The sequence below is a fragment of the Petaurus breviceps genome, unplaced genomic scaffold (assembly GCF_028583685.1).
Source record: "Petaurus breviceps papuanus isolate PSGF00001 unplaced genomic scaffold, PetGlider_PUasm1.0 90721, whole genome shotgun sequence".
NCBI lineage: Eukaryota > Metazoa > Chordata > Mammalia > Diprotodontia > Petauridae > Petaurus > Petaurus breviceps.
The window spans coordinates 7,502,917-7,510,048 of NW_027187322.1; positions in this window are offsets into that span (position 1 = coordinate 7,502,917).

The following is a 7,132-nucleotide window of genomic DNA, read 5'->3' on the forward strand; positions in this document are numbered from 1 at the left end:
ATGATTACGTTGGTAATAGAATAGACCATAGAATCTCAGTTAGAATGTACCCAAAGCCATCTAGTCTAATCAACAGCTGATCAAAAATTGCTCAATGGTTTCTGCCTCAGTCTACTGAGTCACTGTTAGGATGTTTTCTTACTTTTTTGAGTGAACACCTTCTTTTCTGCAGTTTCCCTTTGTTCCTCTGAGTTTGACATCTGAAGCCAAGCAACACAAGTCTGGTCCTTCTCTCACCTTATATACTTGAAAATATTTATCACATGCTCTAAATCTCCAGGTCTAATAGATCCAACCCCCTCATCTTATTCTCATGTGGCCTGGTCTTCAGTTCTCAGAGAACTAAGACCCTCTTTCAGACCACGATGACACAGTTCTCATTGAAGAAAGGTTTGGTCACGATACTAATACAATGAGATAATTTCCAGAGACATGTGAAGCCATACAAGAATGTGGGGTCCAATATAGGTACAGCAAGAACCTAGAATATGGCTCTGATCTGGAGAATCATGATCTGGAACCCCAAAGCCACAAGCAGGCAGATAGTTTGGGTTTGGTTCTTGTTAAGCCGAATCATTAAAATCCCTACTGGATGTAAGCCCCATGATGTTAAAGATCATTTCTCTTTTTTTGCTTCGTATACTTCATAGTGCATCGCCCATCAGAGGGTCTCAGAGAATGTTTGATGGATGAAATGGATGAATGCATGAACTGTATTTTCTGAAAATGGAGGCAGTAGTTAATGAAGAGAGTCCACATTTTGCCAGAGGCTCCTTGCAGTCCAAGTCTCCCCCCTAAAGTCTGAGTAAGAAGAAGTTTGCATCTTGCATCCATCAGTTTGGCAGAGTGTCGTGTGGAGTAAGAATTAGCCTTTGATTAATTCTCCTTATAAAATGTATCTTAATTTTGAATGAGCTGCTTGGATTATTGTGAATGCATTCAGGGCCTAATCAGCCCATTGCAAAGGGAAGAATGGTTTCAGCTGGGATGCTCAGGCCCCTGGCAGGACTCTGGAGTGCTCCATCCCTGGTGGTAGCAGCAGCTGGTGCACTGAATAGAGACAAAGGCAAAGAAGGCCTCTGAATGTTAGGCTTTGTTCATCACAGGCAAGCATCCCTGCTCCATTCAGAATAATTGCAGGCCTTGGCAACCACACCACAAAGAATTTGCTGCTGTCTACTCTATTTCCAACAATGAAGACAAGGGTGTAAGGAGGAGGAGGTGGGAAGGTCTTTCCAGGGACTGGAAATCAAAACAAGTAGATATCTACTCTTACGTATGCTGTAGATTAGAGCGTACCATGGTTACTATGAACTAATGTCTACGTGAACTGTCATCCTCTCTTCCATACAAATGGGCAGGACCAGGTAGAAAGGTAAGGAGGAAACCATCTTCCTCTCACTGGCAGGGACTGTCTGCTATCTCTCAGCCCATCTTCTGTACTGGTGCATGTCAAGTCTGTGATTTCCCATCAGGTTTCTAGATAAGAACAAACCCAAGTGATTGAGACCTTCCTTTGCCTCTTGTTCATTCCTTAGGGGAGAACATCTTACCATTTGTGTTGTCCATTGCTTGTACCTTGCTTTTGCTTCAGGACTAGACCTCACTCCTCCTTTTCAAGTCATTCATACCCTTCATACGTCTTTCTCTTTTACATCTTCCAAGAAAGTTGCTATTGGCAATGTGTACCAAGGCCCACTGTGTCTTGTGGACCAATTTATTTACTAAATTAATTTATTTACTAAATTTTGATTCTTCTGGACTTGTGCTTCTCCATTATTCATAGGGGTTACAATCACTGGGTGAAGTTTGATCGGGTTCTGTGGCAATAGCGTCATTTATTTTCCCAGAACCATTTATCCCAATGTTGTCCAGCCGGTTCTCAGCTTGGTACATCACCTATATACCACATTTATCTAATCTGATCATCTACTGCAGTGGGTGGCCCATCTGGCTGCGTGTCAGCCTTGATCATGAGAAGATTTTCACTTTCTGTCTGGCATAAATGATGGTGTCTTTTGCAATGCTATGGGCTTGGAGCTCAAAGGGATTATTAGTAGGATATTCCCTGTGAAGAGAAACATTTTGAGAGTATCTCCACCAACAGTAAATCTTTCCTCCTTTATTTAGAGCTTGCCATGAAGATTTGTAGCTGAATCCTTAGGCAATTGGAACATTCTAATTGTCTAGGGACCTGACATTCACTGTTATCCCCTGTGATCATCAAACTCCCACCACCTGTGATTCTGCCAGTATCTGTGATTCGTAGTCACCAGTTGCCTATAAACAACCTACTACCTTCACAACCATCCTCTCCCATTCTCTTGTCCCCTTCTCCCTCAGCCTTTTCCACCAATGTCCCACTCCAACTCAGCATGCCTATTCCATTGTGATCTCTGAAATTTCCATGCCATAACTAACAACTTCCCTTCATTTGGGGCTGCTCCTTCTTCTTATACTCTCCATTTCTCCACCCAGAGATCTGTCTTTCCCTGGATGATACTGCATCCCTGCCCATACTCTCCAGCAGGGGCTGCATGTTTTTTCATACCCCTTACACAAATAAACACACACATACACACACTCACACACACAGAGACACACACTCACACACACCCACACAGACACGCACACACACACACTCACACACAGAGACAAAGACACACTCACACACACATACACACACTCAGACACACACACAGACACACACCCACACAGACACACGCACACACACACACTCACACACAGAGACAAAGACACACTCACACACACAGACACACACTCAGACACACACACAGACACACACCCACACAGACACACGCGCACACACGTCCTGGAGGATGAGTCAGAATACCCCTTGTGTCTCACTACCACGGCCAGATTCTCCTACTGCAGTCACTCAACAGCCTCTCTTTTGAATATTGGTTACTTAGAATTTTCCACCCTCTTCATTTCATGGCTCTTGTTTACTGGACCTCAGTTACTACTTCTCCTTTCTCAGGATCAGTACCCTGCTCAATCTCTTCCTGTCCTTCGCAGGCCTTCTCTTCTAGTAAGAGATGCCAACATCCCTGTGGACACACCCTCAAACACCATAATCTCCTGATGTATGTCCACAGCCGGGTACTCCTTCCCACTGCCTCAGCTACATAAAGACATGGTCACACCCTTGCCACCCTCCACCAGTGTTCCACTTTCAAGATCAAGAATGCTGAAATTCCTTTAGTTGTTAAATATCTACTCTCATTTTATCTTTTTCTGCCTTATCCCTCCTAGCTCTTTTTCTTCTCTTTCACTATGATCTCCAATCCTTCCATCCCTTAGTATTTTCTTTGGTCATTATCCCTGCCCTGATTTTACTTTCCTTTCTTCCCAATCTTGACCCTATAGTTAGTGAATTTCACACTGTCATCTGCTCTCTAATTCATGCATAAAATTTTAGTCATGGAACCAAGAAGACCTGAGTCCAGGGTCTGCTAGGTGGCACAGTCAACAGAGCACCTGGAGTCAGGAGGACCTGAATTCAAATCCAACCTCAGACACTTAACACTTACTAATCATGTGACCTTGGGCAAGTCACTTAAACCCAATTGTCCTGCCTTTCCCTCTCCAAAAAAAAATGTAAAAGAAGAAGAAGAAGAAGAAGAAGAAGAAGAAGAAGAAGAAGAAGAAGAAGAAGAAGAAGAAGAAGAAGAAGAAGAAGAAGAAGAAGAAGAAGAAGAAGAAGAAGAAGAAGAAGAAGACCTGAGTCCAAATCCAGCTTCAGGCATATATTAGCCATGTGACCTTGAGCAAGTCACTTGGCTTCTGTCTAGTTCCCTCAACTATAAAATGTGGGTGGTAATAGAACCTATGTGACAGAATTATTGTGTGTATCAAATGAGATCACATTTGTAAACCCCTTTGCTAAGTACTTGGCACAGAGTAGGCTCTTATTAAATGCTTGCTCCCTTTCCACTTTCCCTTGCCAACCCCCCAAGCCTGTATCAATCTGCCATCTGGCTCCTCAGCTCCAACTCGTGTGCTGTTTTTGCCCGAGGTATACCTCATGCCATCAACTCTTGGACCCCTGGTTTATGAGGCCCAGCTCCAGGGCCACACCCTACAAGAGGGCTGTTCTGATCATCCCAGGTGCTAGTGCACCCATGCTCCTGGGGAAATACTTGGGATGACTTTCTATATATTAATACTCCCACTGGGACACTTGCCATGCACACTTTTAGACTGCATCCTCTCGCCTCCCAGGGTAGCTAACCCAGGTTCAATGAATTCTGTGGGTGCATGCTCCTAAAACTCTAATTCATGAGCCCCCACAAGTGCATTTCCCTTTAACAATTAGCCAGAGGACAAAATTAGCTCAAAGCAAAGGTATTGACTGAGGCAGAATCATAAGAATAGTAGCTCTCAAACATCCTTCCAATAAATCCAGGGCATATATAATAAATCCCCCATAAAGACACTCAACATCAGTGAGAAGAGTGGGCACACAGAGGTAGTGAGGCACATATGGAGGGAAAACGTATGTCCAAAGAAACCCCTGCTCCCTGCTCTACCCTCTTTTCCTGGGGTCCTCATAAAGCTCCTCGGGGTTGCAGAGTCTCTTCTGAGTATATGGCCTCCTGGGCTCCTCTGTTTTTCTTGCATTATATTATCAGGTCAGTAGGTCTGCTCTAAGACTCCATCGACAATGGCAGCTCCAGATGGGTCAGTCAGCAGGAGATAGGTTTGGGGCTTTCTGTAGAACATGGTGAGGTCTGCAGAATGTGTGGCAAGGACCCAGGCCTAAATTTAGCTAAAGTTTGACTGGAAGAGGAGGGGGAAAAAGGTTCAGCAAGTTGCTGCTGCTTTTTCCCGGGCTTTCTAAATGGTCTTCCTTTTTTCAGTGAAGTGCGAGGTCAGAGGACCTGGGCTGGAATCCTGGGGTGTCCTTGGGCTAGTCACCTGACCTTTCCAGAAACTTTGGATTCTTCATATGCAAAGTGAGAGACTGGACTCCATGATTTCTCCGTTCCCTTCCATCTCTAGAGCTAAGAAAACTTGATGACCAACATTACAATTACATGGGAGTTCATGATCTGGCATATAAATTGTGCGTGTGTTAATTCCAGAAGTGTACCTCACTCTGGCACCTGTCCAGCACTCAGACAGCCAGGGTCTGAGGCTAAACCCATTGGGGGCCAAGCCATTCCTCCAGCAATCAGGAAAGCCAGGCTGGTGCAAAGGGTGACCTCCTCAGACTAGGGGTACCGTTTCTTCCCCCCCCCCAGTCCATCTGGGTCCTGGCTGGTGAGTCTCTGGGGCCAGGGAAATCAGGAGAAGAGCACACAAGCTTTTAGTGTGAATGACTAGGAATGCCCCATTCCGCTTCTAGCCTATCATCTCGGCAGAATTTCTACTGAAGTCTCACAATGAATGTCCATGATTTAAAGTGTTATTGCCTGCCCTGGGCTCAAGCTGCTATCTGAGGTCAGAGCCGACTGTCAGAAGCCTCAAGTAAGCTCTGCTAAGTTCCAGTGACTCTCCTGAGGGCCCCTTAGGGAGCCAGCCAGGCAGTCACGGGGCAGTGGAAGGAATGATACTGGGTCTGGAGTCAGGAGGACCAGAGTTCCAGTCTGACTTCAGACACTTATCATCAGCTGAATGACTTTAGGTCAAGTCGCTTAACCCCTTGTTTGTCTCAGTTTCTCATCTGAAAAATGGGATTGATAGTAGTGACTACTTTCCAGGATTGTTGTGAGATTCCAATGAGAAATAATGAGAAAATGCTTAGCACGGGGCCTGGCACACAGTAAATGCTATTGAAATGCTGGGTTTTACTGTTATCATGATCTGGTCTGAACTACATGAGAACTGGCAAGTGCCCCAGTGTTAGAGCCACCTGGAATACACCCTGGTCTCTGTGGACAGTTTCACAAGGTCTGAATAAGAAGTTGCATGAAGGTTTAGCTTTACATTTTTGCCCTAAATTCTCATATGGCATTTCTGGAACCTAATTAGGTTGTAACAAACTGTTATGGTTACTAATTGTTCTCTGAATAGCAGAGGAAGCAAGCTACTGTATAGTTAAGGCTGTTCCCCAATAAATAAGTGATCAAAAGATATGACCAAATAGTCCTCAAAAGATGAATTGCAATCTGTCGCACAAAGTGCTGCTACAAACATTTGGATGATTTCTTCTTAGCAGTGACCTCCTGGGGGTGGCTTCCTTAGAGGGCAATCTCTGGGTCCCTTTCCACTTACCTGCCTCATTCACAGCTCTGCCAACAACGTTCTAGTGTGGCTGTCTTCCCACAACCTCTCCAGCATGGACTGTTACCTACTTTTGCCATCTCTGCCAGTGTGCAGGGGTCGAGATGAAACCATTTCACTTATTGTCAGTGATCTGGAGCATTTTTTCCCATGGTTATCAATAGTCTGCAATCTCCTCTACAGCTAGCTTCATTTCTGAAATCTTGGATCAGCAGAAGCTCTCCCAGTGGTCTCAGACCGTTGGACCTTGCACTGAACAGAAACCCGAGTCTGGCTTTGTGGCTGCCACCTGCTCTCCTCCTGATCCAGACCCCTGCCTGCTCTGTCCTTTCCTCCTCCCCAGACTCAGGGCTAGTCCCAGTGACTGTTGAGTAGGGCATGCGAAGGGCTGGAACAGTGCCCTTGAGAGGAGATCCTGTTCTTCACCATTCTCTGACAGTTCTTCCTAAGGTAGTGAGATAGCCTGGAAAAGCAGAAGCTGCCAATGTGAAGAAAATGTTCTGGGAGTTCTGGGAGCCAGCCTGCCCTGGGCGAGCAGAGCAAGTCCCGGAAGTTTGTGGATGCAGTGTTAGAGCAAGCAGGGTGCGTTTGAAAAAGAACGTCTATGTAAAAATAGGGCTATTATTAGTGATAAGAGAAGACACTAGTGCAATGTTGTATGGCTTAACAGATCACAAATAGTGTTTCTTTAAACTGCTCTCTCCAAAGTTACCACTGATTTCTTGGTTGCTGAATCCAGTGGCCTTTTCTCAATCTTCATTCTCTGACCTCTCTGAAGCCCTTGGCACTGTGGATCACTCCTCCTTGATACTCTCTTCTCACTGTTTTGGGGATACCTCTCTCTCTCTCTCTCTCTCTCTCTCTCTCTCTCTCTCTCTCTCTC